A 21,709-nucleotide genomic window follows, 5' to 3' on the forward strand; every position below is an offset into this window, starting at 1 on the left:
AAGACCCTGTACACCACTCCCACTAAAGGGGGCTTTACACGCTGCGACATCGCTAATGCGGAGTCGTTGGGGTCACGGAATTTGTGACGCACATCCGGCCGCATTAGCGATGTTGCTGCGTGTGATACCGATGAGCGATTTTGCATCGTTGCAAAAACGTGCAAAATCGCTCATCGGTGACATGGGTCTCCATTCTCGATTATCGTTACTGCAGCAGTAACGATGTAGTTCGTCGCTCCTGCGGTAGCACACATCGCTCCGTGTGACACCGCAGAAACGAGGAACCTCTCCTTACCTGCCTCCCAGCCGCTATGAGGAAGGAAGGAGGTGGGCGGGATGTTCCGGCCACTCATCTCCGCCCCTCCGCTGCTATTGGGCGGTCGCTCAGTGACGTCGCTGTGACGCCGCACGGACCGCCCCCTTAGAAAGGAGGCGGTTCGCCGGACACAGCGACGTCGCCGGGCAGGTAAGTATGTGTGACGGGTCTGGTCGGTGTTGTGCGGCATGGGCAGCGATTTGCCCGTGTCGCGCAACAGATGGGGGCGGGTACCCACACTAGCGATATCGGGACCGATATCGCAGTGTGTAAAGTAGCCTTTAGTCACATGACCAAGACTGTATCTGTGTCCCTACAACACACTTGAGACAAATGTGTGTGTGAGCCTGCATTGTGGGGTATATATAATATATTATAGAGCTGGGAAGGATCATTCTAAGCAGTGAGCTGTTCCAGTATTTGTAGGAAAATACCCAGTAGAAGCATCAAACACAGCACCAATACCTCCCATCAGTATTCCACCACAGTGCCATGTAACCCATGCCCTACACTCCCATCTACACCAATACTATACAGGCACAAACTAGTATATCTGACTAAAAGCCCCCAAAATATGAAGAACGGCCTATAGTTGAGTGTGGATATAAAATCTATGTGAGCAGAGCTAGAATAGAAATCACTGATCGCATTGAAGTCATTCTGACCATAAATCACCATGATATCAAGGTGAGGAGTTGTGTGTTACTGCTGGGAGGAAAGGGTTAACAGTGGAATATTAAGGTGCATTTCTGTGTGCAGTGTTACTAGTCAATGTAACAATTCAGTATGAGCTGCTCTTGGTGCCGGGGGAGGGAGATGCTCTCCTGAGCAAGATAGATGGGGAATGAACATGATATCTATATAGTGTAAGGCAGGGGGTCTCAAACCAGGTGATCATGTCTGATCAACTGGTTACATTATGTCTGATTACCTTGTCTAACAGTTTTTTCTCCCCTTTCTTTACCTTCCAGGTTCCCATAGTCACGTGAAATATCCCTGTTGCACTTGATTACGGCTCACTATTCACTATAGGATGTCTTATATCTAACATCACACTCTCACCCATCAGCACTCTATAGGTTTGTATAAGGTATGCGCTTACACATCCGGTCCTCCATAGGTATTTCCACTTATGTAACACTATCCCTATGATCACTCATAACTCATACCCTTGTAGTCAATTACAGCCTCCTCTCTCCCCCCCTCCCCTTCTCCCTTTCCATCTATAATTTTGCCAGTACAATATTAGTTTACATTAGGCACACACTCACATATTCCTTTCCTTAGTGATTTATTGTAATTCACATTCACATACAATTCTCTATGCCTGCCCCATTACTACATTCATACCTACTTGACCCTATCCTGATACCCCTTGTCTCACCTTGTTGGTCCCTACACCTGTTATCATGTCCTTTCCTGTGTCTGTCTTGTCACACAACACATTTTAGCATATAACTTGTGCTCCTTATTACCTGTCCTGCCTATTAGAATTATGTCCATTATGTCCATGCATGGCCCAATGAATCAAGTCTGTACTTCATATTCATGGTTTAAGCCTTTGGGTTCCAATGTGCCCAGAGTATATATCCAGAAAGATTCCCTTTCTTTGAGCTTCCTAATTCTATTGCCTCCTCTGCGTATGGCTTGGACATGTTCGATGACTTGGAATGTTAATTGGATCACTGTGTGATTATGCGTCACAAAATGGTGTGGGACTGGTAATAGAATCTGCTTACAATGTATTGTTGACTTGTGTTTAGCTCAAAGAAAGAGAATCTTTCTGGATATGTACTCTGGGCACATTAGAACCCAAGGGCTTAAACCGTGAATATGAAGTAAAGACTTGATTCATTGGGCCGTGCACCATGTCACCAAGTGTCCAATTGCATTGTCCAATGGCTCACAATGGTTATGCGTTTTCATTGGATGGATAATCGAAGCCATGTTTTTTTCCTTTCTGTTGGGTTTGTTGTGTGAGTAGCCTATAGGATTAAGTTGGTTACCGCAGGCAGTGGATTTAACTTCCTGTCTTTGGTCCAGTGGTAGATGGATTGTCTGGTCTATGAGCTGTTATTGGTTTGAATGCAGGTGAATGCCCATGGGCTGCTTATGACTGTGTAAAATAGTATTGATTCATGATGGATTTCAGACTACATGTAGATATCTTCAGTCTTTCTATCCACATCATTTAAATGAACATTATCCATGCAGCTTGAAATCCATCCAATAAGAGAAGCAACCTTGTACAACCAATCTGATAAGGGCACAGTATATCCTAAGGGAAGGTTATGGCGGATGCAGGAAGATGCGCACTACACCCTACCATGCTCAAACCAATGGTTATCAACCTGCTCAGGACTTTACCCCATATTCCAGATGTGGCCTTACAAGTGATTTATAGAGGGTTAACAATACGTTGGGATCACCGGATCTAATCTCCCTTTTTATACACCCTAAAATCTTGTTTGCTTTAGAATAAACAATAACATCATAAAGGTATAAGATGACGCCATTATTAGCGTCACCATACCGCTACTCTGCCTTCTAAAACGGTCTCTGCTCAAAACCAAACATGATGCATTGCAGGCGGAGCGCGATGAGTTGCAGCAAGAAACAGTAGTGGGTGTGGGTGATAACACACAGCCCAGCCTCGTCTCATCACAACGTGCAGTGGAGGACTATGACGAGGAGGAGGATGAAGACATGGAGCAAATCTCCGGCCAAATTGAGGATATGACATGCACACCAGTCATATCCTCGGTTCAGCGTGGCTGGCCAGAGGACAGGGTAGATGAGGAGGAGGAGGAGGAGGAGGAGGAGGACAGCATGTTCAGTCAACGTGTTGGTCAGGCTACTGAAGTCCTGGCTGTTAAGAGTCTGGCGCACATGGCTGACTTTATGGTAAGCTGCCTGTCTCGTGACCCTCGCGTTAAGAACATCTTGGCCGACAATCATTACTGGTTGGTAACACTGTTAGACCCACGCTACAAGGAGAACTTTATGTCTCTTATTCCCGAGGCGGAGAGGTCAACCAAAATGCAGCAGTTCCGGAAGGCCATAGTCACGGAAGTAGGCAAAGCATTCCCCTCACAAAACGCTAGCGGCATAGGTCAGGAATCAGTGGACAACCAAGGCGTACAGCCGAGAGAGGCACAAGTCCAATCCGCCAGAGGTAGGGGAACAGTCTTTAAGATGTGGGACAGTTTTCTCAGCCCCTCACGTACCACAGCCCCTGAGGTGCGGGGTAGTGCCACAAGAAATCCTAAGTTTGCCCAGATGCTCAAGGAGTACCTTGCAGATCGAACAACTGTACTCCGACATTCCTCTGTGCCTTACAATTATTGGGTATCCAAGGTGGACACGTGGCATGAATTGGCTCTCTACGCCTTGGAAGTCCTGGCCTGCCCTGCCGCTAGCGTTTTGTCAGAGCATGTTTTTAGTGCCGCAGGTGGAATCATTACAGATAAACGCACCCGCCTGTCAACTGAAAATGCTGACAGGCTGACTCTGATCAAGATGAACAAGGGTTGGATTGGGCCAGACTTCACCACACCACCAGCAAATGAGAGCGGAATTTAAAGTTTGTAACGGGAATTTGCCATGTACCTCCAGTCACCCATGGGTACACACTTCTGGACTTTGGATAATCGCTGGACTGCTCCTCCTTCTCCTCATGCGCCACCATGATGACCGTTACAAGAGTTAGGCCTTTGTTTCAGGTATACCCCCAGTGGTAAATTTTTTCGCCCATTCTTTGCAGAATGGACATTACAACGACAGGAGACCCGCTCCTTTGCAATGGGAACAATGTTTTGAGGCCCTCATGCACGTCTCTATGCAGGGACAACGTGGAGCCTCCCAATTTTTGGCTGCCCTGCCAAAGGGCTATACTATAATACACCCACTTCCTGACAATGGACACTTAATGTTTTGAGGCCCTCATGCACGTCTCTATCCAGGGACAACGTGGAGCCTCCCAATTTTTGGCTGCCCTGCCAAAGGGCTATACTACAAAAGACCCACTTCCTGACAATGGACACTTAATGTTTTGAGGCCCTCATGCACGTCTCTATCCAGGGACAACGTGGAGCCTCCCAATTTTTGGCTGCCCTGCCTAAGGGCTATACTATAATACACCCACTTCCTGACAATGGACACTTAATGTTTTGAGGCCCTCATGCACGTCTCTATCCAGGGACAACGTGGAGCCTCCCAATTTTTGGCTGCCCTGCCAAAGGGCTATACTACAAAAGACCCACTTCCTGACAATGGACACTTAATGTTTTGAGGCCCTCATGCACGTCTCTATCCAGGGACAACGTGGAGCCTCCCAATTTTTGGCTGCCCTGCCTAAGGGCTATACTATAATACACCCACTTCCTGACAATGGACACTTAATGTTTTGAGGCCCTCATGCACGTCTCTATCCAGGGACAACGTGGAGCCTCCCAATTTTTGGCTGCCCTGCCAAAGGGCTATACTATAATACACCCACTTCCTGACAATGGACACTTAATGTTTTGAGGCCCTCATGCACGTCTCTATCCAGGGACAACGTGGAGCCTCCCAATTTTTGGCTGCCCTGCCAAAGGGCTATACTACAAAAGACCCACTTCCTTCCAATGGGCACTTCAGGTTTACAGGCCCTCATGCACGTCTCTATCCAGGGACAACGTGGAGCCTCCCAATTTTTGGCTGCCCTGCCTAAGGGCTATACTATAATACACCCACTTCCTGACAATGGACACTTAATGTTTTGAGGCCCTCATGCATGTCTCTATCCAGGGACAACGTGGAGCCTCCCAATTTTTGGCTGCCCTGCCAAAGGGCTATACTACAAAAGACCCACTTCCTTCCAATGGGCACTTCAGGTTTACAGGCCCTCATGCACGTCTCTATCCAGGGACAACGTGGAGCCTCCCAATTTTTGGCTGCCCTGCCAAAGGGCTATACTACAAAAGACCCACTTCCTTCCAATGGGCACTTCAGGTTTACAGGCCCTCATGCACGTCTCTATCCAGGGACAACGTGGAGCCTCCCAATTTTTGGCTGCCCTGCCTAAGGGCTATACTATAATACACCCACTTCCTGACACTGGACACTTAATGTTTTGAGGCCCTCATGCACGTCTCTATCCAGGGACAACGTGGAGCCTCCCAATTTTTGGCTGCCCTGCCTAAGGGCTATACTACAATAGACCCACTTCCTTACAATGGGCACTTCAGGTTTACAGGCCATCATGCACGTCTGTATGCAGGGGCATTGGTGAACCTCACAATTTTGGACTGCCCTGGCAAAGGAAAATACTACAAAGACTCAGTTCCTCAAAATGGGCACATTAGACTCAGAGGCCTTTATGCACGTCTCTTCTCAGGGACATCGGAGTGCCACACAATGTTTTACGTAAAATCTTTCATGTATTGATCTCAAAAAGTAACATACATTAGCTCTATCTCACTATTGGGTATGTGCCCTTAACATTTCCGCTATGAAAAATCATTTTGGTGTCATTTTGGAAGGTTTTCTGGTGAGTCCGTAAAAATGGCGTAAAACGTGGACAAAATTATTCACAGCTGTGACTTTTGAGTGATAAATGCTTCAAGGGGTCTTCCCCATGCTGTTGCCATGTCATTTGAGCACTCTTCGGAGACTTTTGTGCCATTTTTAGGGTTTCTACATGCTGCCGGTGGTCATTTCACAAAAATACTCGGGTCTCCCATAGGATAACATTGGGCTCGGTGCTCGGGCCGAGTACACGAGTATCTTGGGAGGCTCGGCCCGAGCTTCGAGCACCCGAGCTTTTTAGTACTCGCTCATCACTACTAATAAACCTAAAAAATAAAAATAAATTGAATAAAAATCATGAATGTTGTGTTATAACAGGAAATTCGGTGTAAGAATGAATATCCGGGATGAGAGTTCAGCGAATGAGTTATAGAAATTGTTACAAAAAGGAGTGTGTACGGTTTATGCGTAAATTTTCAGAATGCGTACATGAAAATTATATGTATGTGAGAATGTCCCCCATGCTTTGTAAAAAGTTATTTATGAAAATGTAAATAAAATATATAAAAATGCCTAATTATTTATAATTTATGAGAAAGATATATATGTATGGAAGAATGTTATAAGGTGTCCAAGAACCATAAAGAAAAAGGGTGCATATATAATGTTAGAGGTCTAGAGTTCCACCAGGCTATATCACCCCTAAAGAAATAGAAAGAAGACCTTACTACCTGTGTACCCCAAAAAAAGCTATATTTCTTAGCCAGGATTATGGTGGAGATATGCACAAGTGAAATAAGAATATAAAGTAATACAATAAGATTATAAAACCAATATGTGTGCATTCATGCACCACCCGGTACGCTACCCTTGCCAAATTGTTCACTCTAGATCCCCACACGATCCATGAAGCCGTTCCCCCGGTCACACCGCCTGCTGCCGGTTCCCACTCATCCCTGGGGGAGTTAGGCGAGTGGTATCGAGAGCTACATGTCGGCACTGATGATACCCCCATACACCACAAGGAAGGGGTATACCGGGTGGTACAGGAGTATGAGCGGGTTTTTAGCAAGCACCCTCTAGATTTTGGGCAGATTAAAGGGGTTCAACACCACATCCCTACCGGTACACACTCCCCTATTAAAGAGAGATACAGGCCTATTCCCCCTGCGCACTACCAATGCGCCAAAGACATGTTGAGGAACATGAAGGAGGCAGAGGTTATTAGGGACAGCTGTAGTCCCTGGGCCGCTCCGTTGGTGCTGGTTAAGAAGAAGGATGGCACCATGCGGATGTGTGTGGATTACCGGAAGATTAACCAGATAACGCATAAGGATGCTTACCCTCTGCCCCGCATCAAAGAGTCCCTGGCCTCGCTGAGAACCGCTAACTACTTCTCCACCCTTGACCTCACCAGCGGGTACTGGCAGGTGGCCGTGGCACCGGAAGACCGAGAGAAGACTGCCTATGGGACCGTTTTGCTGTACTTGGATGATGTGATTGTGTACTCACAGACGTATGAAGCCCACCTGGAGCACCTAGCCGAGGTGTTCGCGTCCCTTGCCAAGTATGGGATGAAGTTGAAGCCCTCAAAGTGTCATCTGCTGAAACCCAGAGTGCAGTACCTAGGACATGTGGTTGGTGCGGAAGGTGTCGCCCCCAACCCCGAGAAGATCACCGCCATCCAAGACTGGCCGAGACCGACCACAGTGAGGGAAGTGAGGCAGTTTCTGGGCCTGGTGGGATATTACCGTCGCTTCATTAAGGGGTACACAAAGATGGCTGCCCCCATGCAAGACCTCCTCGTAGGACAGACCAAGGGTGGTAGATCCCTAGTAGCCCCATTGGTGTGGGAAGAAAAGCATGAGGAATCCTTCCGCCAGCTGAGAACAGCCCTGACCGGAGAGGAAATCCTAGCGTACCCTGACTACAGCCGCCCATTCATCCTCTACACCGACGCCAGCAATGTGGGCTTGGGGGCTGTTCTATCCCAGGTCCAAGACAGAAGGGAAAAGGTAATAGCTTATGCTAGCCGAAAACTCCGACCGACTGAGAGGAACCCTGAGAACTACATCTCCTTCAAGCTTGAGCTCTTGGCACTGGTGTGGGCTATCACCGAGCGTTTCCGCCATTACCTGGCAGCAGCCAAGTTCACCGCGTACACAGACAATAACCTGCTGACCCATCTAGATACGGCCAAGCTGGGCGCGTTGGAGCAGCGGTGGGTGACCAGGTTAGCCAACTACGATTTCACCATCAAGTACCGGGCCGGCCGTACCAACGTCAATGCCAATGCACTCTCCCGGATGCCCCACCTGTCGGAAGAGGGGCCAGAGGATGATGACCTCGAAGAGATCGAGTTGCCTGCATTTCACCGGCCATTCACTGAGAAGGTGCACGTCTACCAACAACGGGTGAACCTGGATCCGCTGCCCCGACAGGACTGGCAGGAAGCTCAGGACCAGGCACCTGCTGTCCGCCTGGTCAAGACTCTAGTGGAACAGGGTTCTGCTGGGATAGACCCTGCTGCCCCTGCCGAAGCCCAACGTCTGTGGCAAGAACGGACCCGGCTATACCTACACCAGGGGAAGTTGTATCGCGAGCTGATTAATCCAAAGACTCACGAGAAGATCCGCCAGCTGGTGATTCCCCAGGCTAAAGTGCCCACCGTCCTGCAAGCATACCATGATGGTGCAGTGCACTTCGGGTGGAAGAAGCTAGAGATGTTGTTAAGAGAGCGGTTCTATTGGAGTGGAATGCGGGAATCTGTGGAGGCCTGGTGCCGAGAATGTGGCCCTTGCGCATTGAGAAGGAAGGACGAGGCCAGCCAGAAGGCACCCCTACACCCGATCATTACACACCAACCGCTGGAGCTGGTTGCCCTTGACCATGTAAAGCTCACCCCCAGCCGAAGTGGGTACACCTACGCTCTGACCATCGTAGACCACTACTCGAGGTTCCTGGTGGTTGTCCCAGTTAAGGACTTAACCGGCCGCACCGCTGCTAAGGCTTTCCAGGCTTATTTCTGTTGACCGCATTGGTACCCGGAGAGGGTGCTTACCGACCAGGGTCCGGCCTTTGAAGCAGAGGTATTCCAGGAATTCTGCCAGTTGTACGGCTGCAAGAAAATCCGGACCACGCCTTACCACGCCCAAACCAATGGCATTTGTGAAAAGATGAACCACTTGGTCCTGGGCCTCCTCAAGACGTTACCACTGGAAGAGCGGAACCTGTGGCTGGAGAAGCTACCTGACCTGGTCGATATGTACAACAACATCCCTTCCAGCTCTACGAAATGCACTCCAGCATACCTGATGAGAGCTCGTCCCGGCCGGCTACCAGTGGATCTGGAAATGGGCTTGGAAGCTTCAGAAGCACTCCTGTCGACAGCTGAATGGGACACTCGGCGGAGGACACAGTACCGACAGGTCCAGGAGTATGTTGAAAAGAACTTGTGCCGGAGTCGGGGACAACAGGAGCAGTGCTTCAACAAGAAGGCGCCTGCCGGTTCCTTCCAACCTGGGGATGTAGTGCTGAAGCGGAAAAGAAGGGCCCACAAGCTGGATGATCAATGGGAAAAAACCCCGTATGTAGTCCAGCCCACAGGATGGGAGAATGGGAAGGCCTACCAGATCAGCCGTGACCAGGGGGGGACTTTGGCCACGGTTTCCCGAGACCACCTGAAGAAGTTGGCAAATCTAAGGTTGACAAATCTCCGGGCCCGGATGGCATACACCCCAGAGTACTACAGGAATTGAGTTCTGTGATAGATAGACCATTATTTTTAATCTTCTCAGATTCCTTAATAACAGGGTCGGTACCGCAGGACTGGCGCATAGCAAATGTGGTGCCAATATTCAAAAAGGGGACAAAATCTGAGCCGGGAAATTATAGGCCGGTAAGTTTAACCTCTACGGTTGGTAAAATCCTTGAGGGTTTCTTGAGAGATGCTATACTGGAGTATCTCAAGAAAAATAACCTTATGACAGAGTATCAACATGGGTTTATGAGGGATCGATCCTGTCAAACTAATTTGATCAGCTTCTATGAAGAGGTAAGTTCAAGTCTGGACCAGGGAAATGCAGTGGATGTTGTGTATATGGACTTTTCAAAAGCTTTTGATACGGTGCCACACAAAAGGTTGGTACATAAAATGAGAATAATGGGGATAGGGGAAAATATGTGTAACTGGGTTAAAAACTGGCTCAGTGATAGGAAACAAAGGGTGGTTATTAATGGTACGTACTCGGACTGGGTCTCAGTTCATAGTGGGGTACCACAGGGGTCAGTATTGGGCCCGCTTCTTTTCAACATATTTATAAATGACCTTGTTGGGGGCATGCGGAGTAGAATTTCAATATTTGCAGATGATACTAAACTCTGCAGGGTAATCAATACAGAGGAGGATAATTTTATATTACAGGGAGATTTATGTAAATTGGAGGATTGGGCTGAGAAGTGGCAATTGAAGTTTAATGTAGATAAATGTAAGGTCATGCACTTGGGTAGAGGAAATAACATTTATGATTATGTACTTAATTGTAGAACACTGGGTAAAACAGACACAGAAAAAGACTTGGGTGTATGGGTGGATGGTAAACTTCACTTTAGTGGCCAGTGTCAGGCAGCTGCTGCCAGGGCTAATAAAATAATGGGATGTATTAAAAGAGGTATAAGTGTTCATGAAAAAAATATAGTTCTACCTCTGTACAAGTCACTAGTGCGACCGCACTTAGAATACTGTGTACAATTCTGGTCACCGATATATAAGAAGGACATAGCTGAACTGGAGAGGGTGCAGAGAAGAGCGACCAAGATTATTAGAGGAATGGGTGGGCTGCAATACGAAGACAGGTTATTAAACTTGGGGTTATTTAGTTTGGAAAAACGAAGGCTTAGGGGGGATCTAATCACAATGTATAAATATATGAGGGGACAGTACAGAGACCTTTCCAAAGATCTTTTTACACCTAGGCCTGCGACTGGAACACGGGGGCATCCGATACGTCTGGAGGAAAGAAGGTTTAATCATAATCACAGACGAGGATTCTTTACTGTACGAGCAGTGAGACTATGGAACTCTCTGCCGCATGATGTTGTAATGAGTGATTCACTACTAACATTTAAGCAGAGCCTGGATGCCTTTCTTGAAAAATTTAATATTACCAGTTATGTATATTAGATTTTATGACAGGGTGTTGATCCAGGGAACTAGTCTGATTGCCGGATGTGGAGTCAGGAAGGAAATTTTTTCCCCATTGGAACTTGTTTGCCACATTGGGGTTTTTTTTGCCTTCCTCTGGATCAACATGTTAGGCTACGGGTTGAACTAGATGGACTTAGAGTCTCCCTTCAACCTTAAAAACTATGATACTATGATACTATGATAAGTGCCCACCAGCATTGAGAGTAGCGGATGAGGCTCCAGTTCCCAGTCCAGTGGAGAAGGAAAAAGAGGTAATCCACACCATGATGGGTGATTTTCCAGCAGACTGGCCTACACAGAACGGTGCGGTGATCCTTCCAGTGATACTGTTCCCACAACCCGTGGATGAAGAAATGATGGAAACGGTTAACCGCGAGCCAGTGCCCAGGGATGTACCTGTACCCAGCTCCCATACGCCTCCGCCTGCCCCACATGATAGCAGGGAGGAGGAACTGACTGTTCCCTCTGCCCCACTGCCTGTCACCACTGACACCGGACCCCGAAGGTCCACTCGCTCCAACCTAGGTAGACCCCCACTTAGGTACAGGGAAACTACTCTTTAAAAGGGGGGGGCTTTATGTGTTGAGTGTACCAGTTTGAAAGTTTTAAATGATAAGTAAAGATGATCAACCTCTATAAATCACTTGTAAGGCTACATCTGGAATATGGGAACCAGTTTTGGGCTCCACATTTTAAAAAGGACATTCAGAAGTTAGAGTCAGTTCAAAGGTGGGCAACTAGACTACTACAAGGAATGGAAGGCCTCCCATATGATGACAAGTTGAAAAAGTTATTAAGTGATTATTGGCTGCAATGGGGCTTTCTGGCTGGTGCCAGCCTCTCTTCTTAGCACACAGGAACCACAATCCCTACACCATGCTTCAATGGATTCTCTCATCCCAGCCCAGTAAAACTACATATTTTACACAGTCATAAGCAGCCCATGGGCATTCACCTGCATTCAAACCAATAACAGCTCATAGACCAGACAATCCATCTACCACTGGACCAAAGACAGGAAGTTAAATCCACTGCCTGCGGTAACCAACTTAATCCTATAGGCTACTCACACAACAAACCCAACAGAAAGGAAAAAAACATGGCTTCGATTATCCATCCAATGAAAACGCATAACCATTGTGAGCCATTGGACAATGCAATTGGACACATGGTGACATGGTGCACGGCCCAATGAATCAAGTCTTTACTTCATATTCACGGTTTAAGCCCTTGGGTTCTAATGTGCCCAGAGTACATATCCAGAAAGATTCTCTTTCTTTGAGCTAAACACAAGTCAACAATACATTGTAAGCAGATTCTATTACCAGTCCCACACCATTTTGTGACGCATAATCACACAGTGATCCAATTAAGATTCCAAGTCATCGAACATGTCCAAGCCATACGTAGAGGAGGCAATAGAATTAGGAAGCTCAAAGAAAGGGAATCTTTCTGGATATATACTCTGGGCACATTGGAACCCAAAGGCTTAAACCATGAATATGAAGTACAGACTTGATTCATTGGGCCATGCATGGACATAATGGACATAATTCTAATAGGCAGGACAGGTAATAAGGAGCACAAGGGATATGCTAAAATGTGTTGTGTGACAAGACAGACACAGGAAAGGAGATGATAACAGGTGTAGGGACCAACAAGGTGAGACAAGGGGTATCAGGATAGGGTCAAGTAGGTATGAATGTAGTAATGGGGCAGGCATAGAGAATTGTATGCGAATGTGAATTACAATAAGTCACTAAGGAAAGGAATATGTGAGTGTGTGCCTAATGTAAACTAATATTGTACTGGCAAAATTATAGATGGAAAGGGAGAAGGGGAGAGGGGAGAGAGGAGGCTGTAATTGACTACAAGGGTATGAGTTATGAGTGATCATAGGGATAGTGCTACATAAGTGGAAATACCTATGGAGGACCGGATGTGTAAGCGCATACCTTATACAAACCTATAGAGTGCTGATGGGTGAGAGTGTGATGTTAGATATAAGACATCCTATAGTGAATAGTGAGCCGTAATCAAGTGCAACAGGGATATTTCACGTGACTATGGGAACCTGGAAGGTAAAGAAAGGGGAGAAAAAACTGTTAGACAAGGTAATCAGACAAACATGACAAATAAAAAACAAGGAAGAATGGAACTCCATACATACTGGAGCCATATATAGTGTGAACACGAAAAAGAACCGGGCGTTAGAAAAAATGTGCACGGCCCAATGAATCAAGTCGGTTCTTCATATTCATGGTTTAAGCCCTTGGGTTCCAACGTGCCCAGAGTATATATCCAGAAAGATTCCCTTTCTTTGAGCTTCCTAATTCTATCGCCTCCTCTGCGTATGGCTGGGACATGTTCGATGACTTGGAATCTTAATTGGGCCACTGTGCGATTATGCGTCACAAAATGGTGTGGGACTGGTAATAGAATCTGCTTACAACGTATTGTTGACTTGTGCTTAGCACAAAGAAAGGGAATCTTTCTGGATATGTACTCTGGACACATTAGAACCCAAGGGCTTAAACCGTGAATATGAAGTACAGACTTGATTCATTGGGCCGTGCACCATGTCACCATGTGTGCAATTGCATTGTCCAATGGCTCACAATGGTTATGCGTTTTCATTGGATGGATAATCGAAGCCATGTTTTTTTCCTTTCTCTTGGGTTTGTTGTGTGAGTAGACTATAGGATTAAGTTAGTTACCGCAGGCAGTGGATTTAGCTTCCTGTCTTTGGTCCAGTGGTAGATTGATTGTTTGGTCTATGAGCTGTTATGGGTTTTAATCCAGGTGAATGCCCATGGGCTGCTTATAACTGTGTGAAATATGTAGTTTTACTGGGCTGGGATGAGAGAATCCATCGAAGCATGGTGTAGGGATTGTGGTTCCTGTGTGCTAAGAAGAAAGGCTGGCACCAGCCAGAAAGCCCCATTACAGCCAATAATCAACCGCTAGCCGCTGGAACTCGTTGCTCTAGATCATGTCAAACTCACACCAAGCAGGAATAGATACATTAGCCCACCATCCCACCCAAAGAGCAACTTCTGCTGCGCAGCTGGCTTTCTAGGCAGCAGCGCTATCGTGATGTCAGCGGGGGACATTGTGACAAGCCAGTGTTCCGTCACTTCATGTTGTGCACTGTTCAAACGGAAAATACATCAACAGGCAGACTACAGAAAAGCTTACTAACAAAGGTTAGAGAGGGGCTTTCTCAGAGGGCTTTTTACAGTTTGTCTATTCCCAATTAGCCGTTTAAGTATGCTTAATGAAAGTACTAATTCTTTCATAGGCCGCCCATTCTTAGTATTTGACGTTCCTTATATTGCGGTATCAGGCTTCGCAGCAGGTTGCAAAACATTCATCACCCATGACTGTCCCCAATTGGGCTCAGAAGCTAAATGTCTATCATGACCTCTCTTTTTGAAAGTCCAAGAGCAAGCAAACTCTTCCTCCAGGAGAGGGAGCCAACAGATCACTAAAGACATCATCATTGCTCAAAGAAAACACCGAAAAACAATGGAAGCTTTAATTGGAGTGGAATCTGATAGACAGCACCTGATGCCAAGTCTGCATCTTCTAACACCTGCAGTCACTGCAGCAGCTGAATCCAATGTGTCCAAAAGGGATCTATTCTATTCAATTGCAAATGATCTAGATAAGACTGAGAATAAGATACTGCACGGGACATAGCAGAGTTGGTCAAGTTGAGTGGAGATGAGTTTGCTATTTGGCACAGCTTTTGCATCAATAAAGCAAGTAAAAGGTGTGAAAGATAAAAAAAAGGGTGAAAGTGTGAAAAGTGAATTGGCCAAATTGAGGTGCATATAAAGTTTTTGCTTTCTTTCAATTCACTAATGGGGCTCATTTGAATCAGGTGAATTGAGTTCTGCTTTTGGAAACTGGGTTAAGAAGGGGTGCACCGGTCCTGGAGGTACTGCAATACCAGGTCAATGCGTGGAGTGGACAGAGCAAGATTTTTTCCATCTCCTTGTTCTAAAAATCCATTTAATATATGGTCCCCAGAGAGGGGACGTATCAGATATTAAACTGATAAGAACAGATTTAATTTTTTTTTTTTTCTGTTTATCAGTAGGACTTCAAAATAACAAAGGTGATCGCCTCCCGTTGCCTGGGAACCGTCCAGGCACAAGAGGGCTATGTGTCACCAGAAGGCGCACACACTTCCTCAAGGCCGGCAGACGTGCAATCCCAGGCACCTTCCAGTACCGACCAAGGTAGCGTCCTCCGAAACTACACTTGATCTTAGCCAAAAGGCCGAGAAGCTATAACCCGAATTGGTTACGGCCTTGAGTGGCACCCTGGCCTATACCGGACACATCTTAGGGAGAGGGAGACAAACCCACGCCTACAGAAGACATTTTGTCACCCAAGCCAACCCTTGAAAAGGCTGTTTTGCAGAGCAAAAACAAGAAGAATGATGCTTTTTGCAGCCGCCGCCCACTGCAATTAATCTGAATAACTCCTCCTCCTCCAAGCACCTCCCCTCCCCCTTGCAGTCTTTCCAATTCATGATACAAAAAGACGGACGGACAGGACAGGACAGGACAGGCTGCCTGACTTTCCGTCACTGCCACCCTTTGCCATCCTTGCCCGTAGAAAGCCCTTTCATCATCCCCAAACCCTAATCTTTTCCCTTCCCTTCCCAGCTGCGTCTCACTCCCTTTCATTAGGAAGTGAGCGCAGCCTTTTCTCCGTTCTGCACATGCGCGACGTTAAACACAAATGCGCAGGCGTGCGTTCCATTAGCCTCACTGCATTCCACTCCCATACAGGAAGTGGGCGCAGCTATTACTACGGTCGCACATAAAAGAACCCACGGCCACCACTGCACACAGCTGACTCCACCACAGGACACCCACTTCTACACCAACGCAGGTAAGACAGGATCGGCACCTCTATGCTCCCGTTACAATCAGGCTCAGTCACCATGTGATAACGCTCTCAACTCTTTAGTTGCAGGCTCCCCTTGCTTCACCTCCACTGGCTGTGCTGCCATTTCCTCTCCCACCTGGAAGGTATACTTTATTCCACTATTTTCCTGTTTCTCTCTTCCCCCTTTTCCCATAACCTACTTTTATCTGCATTTGTGGGGTATCTATATGCTATTTACATCATAGTTTTATTCATTAATATGGAAGGGAAGAGTGCCCATGAGAGTGTTGAACTGCGGAGAGCAAGAGATTAAGCTGCTCCGATTTGCCACCATTGATAAGCTGTTCTCAGTAGATACACATGCTATCCAAACAGCAGCATCCACCATTGCTTCAGCCCACCCATTCAGTGACAGCTCACCAAGTCAGCCAGAGGAGTGGTGTAAGGAATTACACGTAGGCACTGACTCCACACCTTCACATCACAAGAAGGGGGTCTACAGGCTAGTGCAAGAATACGAGCAAGTCTTCAGCAAACATCCGCTAGACTTTTGAAGAATAAAAGGGGTCAAACACTACATCCCCACAAGTGCACACCCACCCATCAAAGAGAGATATAAGCCAAAACTACCTGCACATTACCAGTGTACCAAGGACATGTTGAGCAACATGAAGGAGGCTGGGGTTATCCGTGACAGTTGTAGCCTCTGGGCAGCTCCGTTGGTCCTGTTAAAGAAGAAGGACAGCACCACTCCCCTGTATTGAGGAATAGCTAGCTGCATTGAGAACTGCAAATTATTTTTCTACCCTTGATCTCACTAGTCGCTATTGGCAAGTGTCCGTTGCTGAGGCAGACCGGGAGAAGACCGCCTTTGCCACCCCGATGGGTCTCTGCGAGTTCAAAAGCATGCCCTTCGAGCTGTGCAATTTGCCAGGAACCTTCCAGAGGCTGATGGAATGCTGCTTGGGACACCGAAACTTTGAAACGGTACTGCTATACCTTTATGATGTTATTGTTTATTCTAAAGCAAACAAGATTTTAGGGTGTATAAAAAGGGAGATTAGATCCGGTGATCCCAACGTATTGTTAACCCTCTATAAATCACTTGTAAGGCCACATCTGGAATATGGGGTAAAGTCCTGAGCAGGTTGATAACCATTGGTTTGAGCATGGTAGGGTGTAGTGCGCATCTTCCTGCATCGGTAAAAGCTGCAGAAGTCCTTGAAGATTTCCGCTTCAAAGGCAGTGCCTTGATCTGTGAGGACTCTCTCTGAGTAGCCATGAGGTCTGCATAAGTGTGCTTGGAAGACCTTCGCTGCAGTATGGGCCATTAGATCTTTGACTTGTACCACAACCATAAATCTCGAGTAGTTGTCTACCATCGTAAGTGCATACGTGAGCTCGCCTCGATATTCTGCAACAAAACTCCCTTTTTCGATTTCAGTTTCAGCAAACACTCCTCTTCCTGTAGAAAATATTTATCATTACCTAAGACAGTCATTCTAATGCATGACAATATTAAGGCAATTTAGTTAAAACTTGTTTTAACTCACCTTTAAGGGGATTGATGTATTTCATGGTCAATCCAGGTTTGTCAGTGATGGCACTGACATAATGTATGGCGTCTTTTTCGGGCGTTATCCTTTGCCTTTTCATTGTGAAAATCCAGTTGCCTATATCAAAGCAAATTCTACTACTTGTAAAGTATGCAGAAAATGAAATGTAGAACATATAACATCAACTGCTTAGGAACGCATCATAGGTTAGTACTTAAAAGGATATTGTCATGTTCTAGTCATAATGCAAGCTGGACATTTTTCATGTTACCCTGTAATCGCCGGCCTGTTCTAATGCTCACAAGCCAAGATATAGGCTCAGCTGCTAAGGCTTCCCTCTGCCTTCTGAATGAAACTTGAATATGTCTGGCTCACTGTGTATATAGCAGGTGCTCAGAAAAAATAAGAGTCAATTCAATAGAAATAGCTCTGGCACACTATAGTGATCAATAACGTAAGAAAAGAACTCTTGGAATGCTGAAAATTCTTTATTTGTGCAAAAGGATAATTCATCCAACGTTTCGACCTTGTTTTTAGGTCTTTATCAAGGATAAAGTTATCTAAGATCATAAAGGGTTACAAAACCATATAAACACGTAATTAGTACATAGTACAACATAACAGTACAATATATTGCTACTTGAGAGTACAATGGGTCAAATAACCATGATGCACATACAAAAAATTTTTCCAAAGCCATAGTGAAAACATTTGTACTGAGGAAAGAAAATTTCCACATGACCTATCTGGAGAAACATTCTGGATCAAACAACCAAAAATAGTCAAGCAGGTAAATACACACCTATATGGATAACAGGATGATATGTGTTCAATTGTATAGCGTCATTGCCATTAAGGTACAAATGGAAAACTTGCAATCCTATATAGTGAAGGAAATGAACACATATCATATCAAAGAACACAGGAACATGGGTGTGAGAAAAACCTCAATGTTTATACTTTGTTCTTTATAATGGTGTGAACATGTATATGTCTCAGTACCTTATGCACTTGAGAATTCTAGTGAGTAGATGATGAAAGCCTATTTCAGAACTGGAATCGGTAAATAATTGTAGGTGGAATCTAAATGAAAAGATGGTACAAGTGTTATCATGACACGTGGGCTATAACACAATGGACCGTGTGACAAAGAAGAAAGGAGAGAAAGAAGAGGAAGAAAATGCAACTACCTGTAACATTACGTGATAGTCACTGGTAAGTATCACTTGACAATTCAAGTGAAAAAGGATTCCTTTATTAAAGGGTTCTCAGTCGCCTCAGGATCATGAAATACTAGGGTAAATGATATGAGAATGGGTAAGAAGCACCACTAAAGGAAATATGAGATGCAGGACATATATCTATAAACCCCTGAACTACATGATAGAAATAAAAAGAAGAAAAAAGAAAAAAAAGAAGAAAGAAGAAGAACACATAGAATGCGGAAAGAGAATGGGTACAACTACCTGAGTTACTGCAGGGAGGCCCCTGGTTGGTATTGTGAGGGTTAGTGGAATTCCTTCACTGAAGGGTTCTCAGTTGCCTCAGGTTCGTGAAAAATGCTATAGACAAATAATGCCCGGAGAAAAGGGGTTCATATACAGCGAATAATGGTAATACAAGGTACATGTGTCACATGTAATAGTATATATATATATATTGTACTAAGATCTACACCAGAAATAGAAAGTAGTCCCTCTGCCTTCTGTCTAGGTGCCCTGAGTTATGTCCTGTAAACTGTCACAGCGACCCAGACACACATGTGTAGTAGGGGAATATCCCTGCTGAGATGCCAGTGCTAGAGCACACGTTTGCTGTGGAGTTGAACGCTATGTGAGCAGTTCTTACCTTCAATGAGCAGAAGTCTCTTTTTTCAGATTTCAATATCTCTGTGGGTATCTGGCAGAAATATGGAATACTCTTTACTGCTAAGACCCTGTACACCACTCCCACTAAAGGGGGCTTTACACGCTGCGACATCGCTAATGCGGAGTCGTTGGGGTCACGGAATTTGTGACGCACATCCGGCCGCATTAGCGATGTTGCTGCGTGTGACACCGATGAGCGATTTTGCATCGTTGCAAAAACGTGCAAAATCGCTCATCGGTGACATGGGTCTCCATTCTCGATTATCGTTACTGCAGCAGTAACGATGTAGTTCGTCGCTCCTGCGGCAGCACACATTGCTCCGTGTGACACCGCAGAAACGAGGAACCTCTCCTTACCTGCCTCAAAGCCGCTATGAGGAAGGAAGGAGGTGGGCGGGATGTTCCGGCCACTCATCTCCGCCCCTCCACTGCTATTGGGTGGTCTCTCAGTGACGTTGCTGTGACGCCGCACGAACCGCCCCCTTAGAAAGGAGGCGGTTCGCCGGTCACAGCGACGTCGCCGGGCAGGTAAGTATGTGTGACTGGTTCTGTTCGGTGTTGTGCAGCATGGGCAGCAATTTGCCCGTGTCGCGCAACAGATGGGGGCGGGTACCCACACTAGCGATATCAGGACCGATATCGCAGTGTGTAAAGTAGCCTTTAGTCACATGACCAAGACTGTATCTGTGTCCCTACAACACACTTGAGACAAATGTGTGTGTGAGCCTGCATTGTGGGGTATATATAATATATTATAGAGCTGGGAAGGATCATTCTAAGCAGTGAGCTGTTCCAGTATTTGTAGGAAAATACCCAGTAGAAGCCTCAAACACAGCACCAATACCTCCCATCAGTATCCCACCACAGTGCCATGTAACCCATGCCCTACACTCCCATCTACACCAATACTATACAGGCACAAACTAGTATATCTGACTAAAAACCCCCAAAATATGAAGAACGGCCTATAGTTGAGTGTGGATATAAAATCTATGTGAGCAGAGCTAGAATAGAAATCACTGATCGCATTGAAGTCATTCTGACCATAAATCACCATGATATCAAGGTGAGGAGTTGTGTGTTACTGCTGGGAGGAAAGGGTTAACAGTGGAATATTAAGGTGCATTTCTGTGTGCAGTGTTACTAGTCAATGTACAAATTGTCTCTCCAGTAAAGGAGACAAACTCTAGCACAGCGCCACCTATTGGAAGTAGCGATCCTAAAAGTCACAAGTGGATTTTCAACAATCCATTGCAATATGACTCAGGATATATAAGCCAGATCAGAATCCCAATTTGCAGACACGGTGTTTCGGGGTGCTTGCCCCTCGTCAGTGCAAAGTATGGGGGTGTCAATGTAGTCATTGTAACAATTCAGTATGAGCTGCTCTTGGTGCCGGGGGAGGGAGATGCTCTCCTGAGCAAGATAGATGGGGAATGAACATGATATCTATATAGTGTAAGGCAGGGGGTCTCAAACTCGGCTGGGTGTATGGGCCGCACAGAGGAAAAAAATAATGTGGGGGGCTGCATTCTTTGCAGGACAAAGTGACATTTTTATTGGTACCATATATATATTTTTTTTTCACACACCTTTGGATGACTGATTTTCAACATTTTTCACTTGTTTATTATAACAAATGTGCACATTCTTTGGTTAAATCTAAAAAAAAAAAATTGATGTTAAAAAAAAGTTATGCCTTATTTTGTTTTTTTTACAGTTTATCCCTTTCTTTTAACTAATAGTGTTACAATTATGACGCTAGCGTTTTGTGAAGGGAATGCTTTGCCTACTTCCGTGACTATGGCCTTCCAGAACTGCTGCATTTTGGCTGACCTCTCCGCCTCGGGAATAAGAGACATAAAGTTCTCCTTGTAGCGTGGGTCTAACAGTGTTACCAACCAGTAATGATTGTCGGCCAAGATGTTCTTAACGCGAGGGTCACGAGACAGGCAGCTTACCATAAAGTCATCCATGTGCGCCAGACTCTTAACAGCCATCACTTCAATATCCAGACCAACACGATGACTGAACATGCTGTCCTCCTCCTTCTCCTCCTCCTCCTCCTCATCTACCCTGTCCTCTGGCCAGCCACGCTGAACTGAGCATATGACTGGTATGCATGTCATATCCTCAATTTGGTCGGAGAGTTGCTCCATGTCTTCATCTTCCTCCTCGTCATAGTCCTCCACTGCACGTTGTGATGAGACGAGGCTGGGCTGTGTGTTATCACCCACACCCACTACTGTTTCTTGCTCCAACTCATCGTGTTCCGCCTGCAATGCATCATGTTTGGTTTTGAGCAGAGACCGTTTTAGAAGGCAGAGAAGCGGTATGGTGACGCTAATAA

General features: G+C 45.9%; 1 pseudogene; it reads right to left on the bottom strand.

Moving 5' to 3' along the window:
* Nucleotides 1–14,951: 14,951 nt before the first annotated feature.
* On the bottom strand, nucleotides 14,952–15,158 carry LOC142279794 (U2 spliceosomal RNA; annotated as a pseudogene).
* Between the last annotated feature and the right edge of the window lie 6,551 nt (nucleotides 15,159–21,709).

Source organism: Anomaloglossus baeobatrachus, unplaced genomic scaffold, assembly GCF_048569485.1.
Source record: "Anomaloglossus baeobatrachus isolate aAnoBae1 unplaced genomic scaffold, aAnoBae1.hap1 Scaffold_439, whole genome shotgun sequence".
Lineage (NCBI taxonomy): Eukaryota > Metazoa > Chordata > Amphibia > Anura > Aromobatidae > Anomaloglossus > Anomaloglossus baeobatrachus.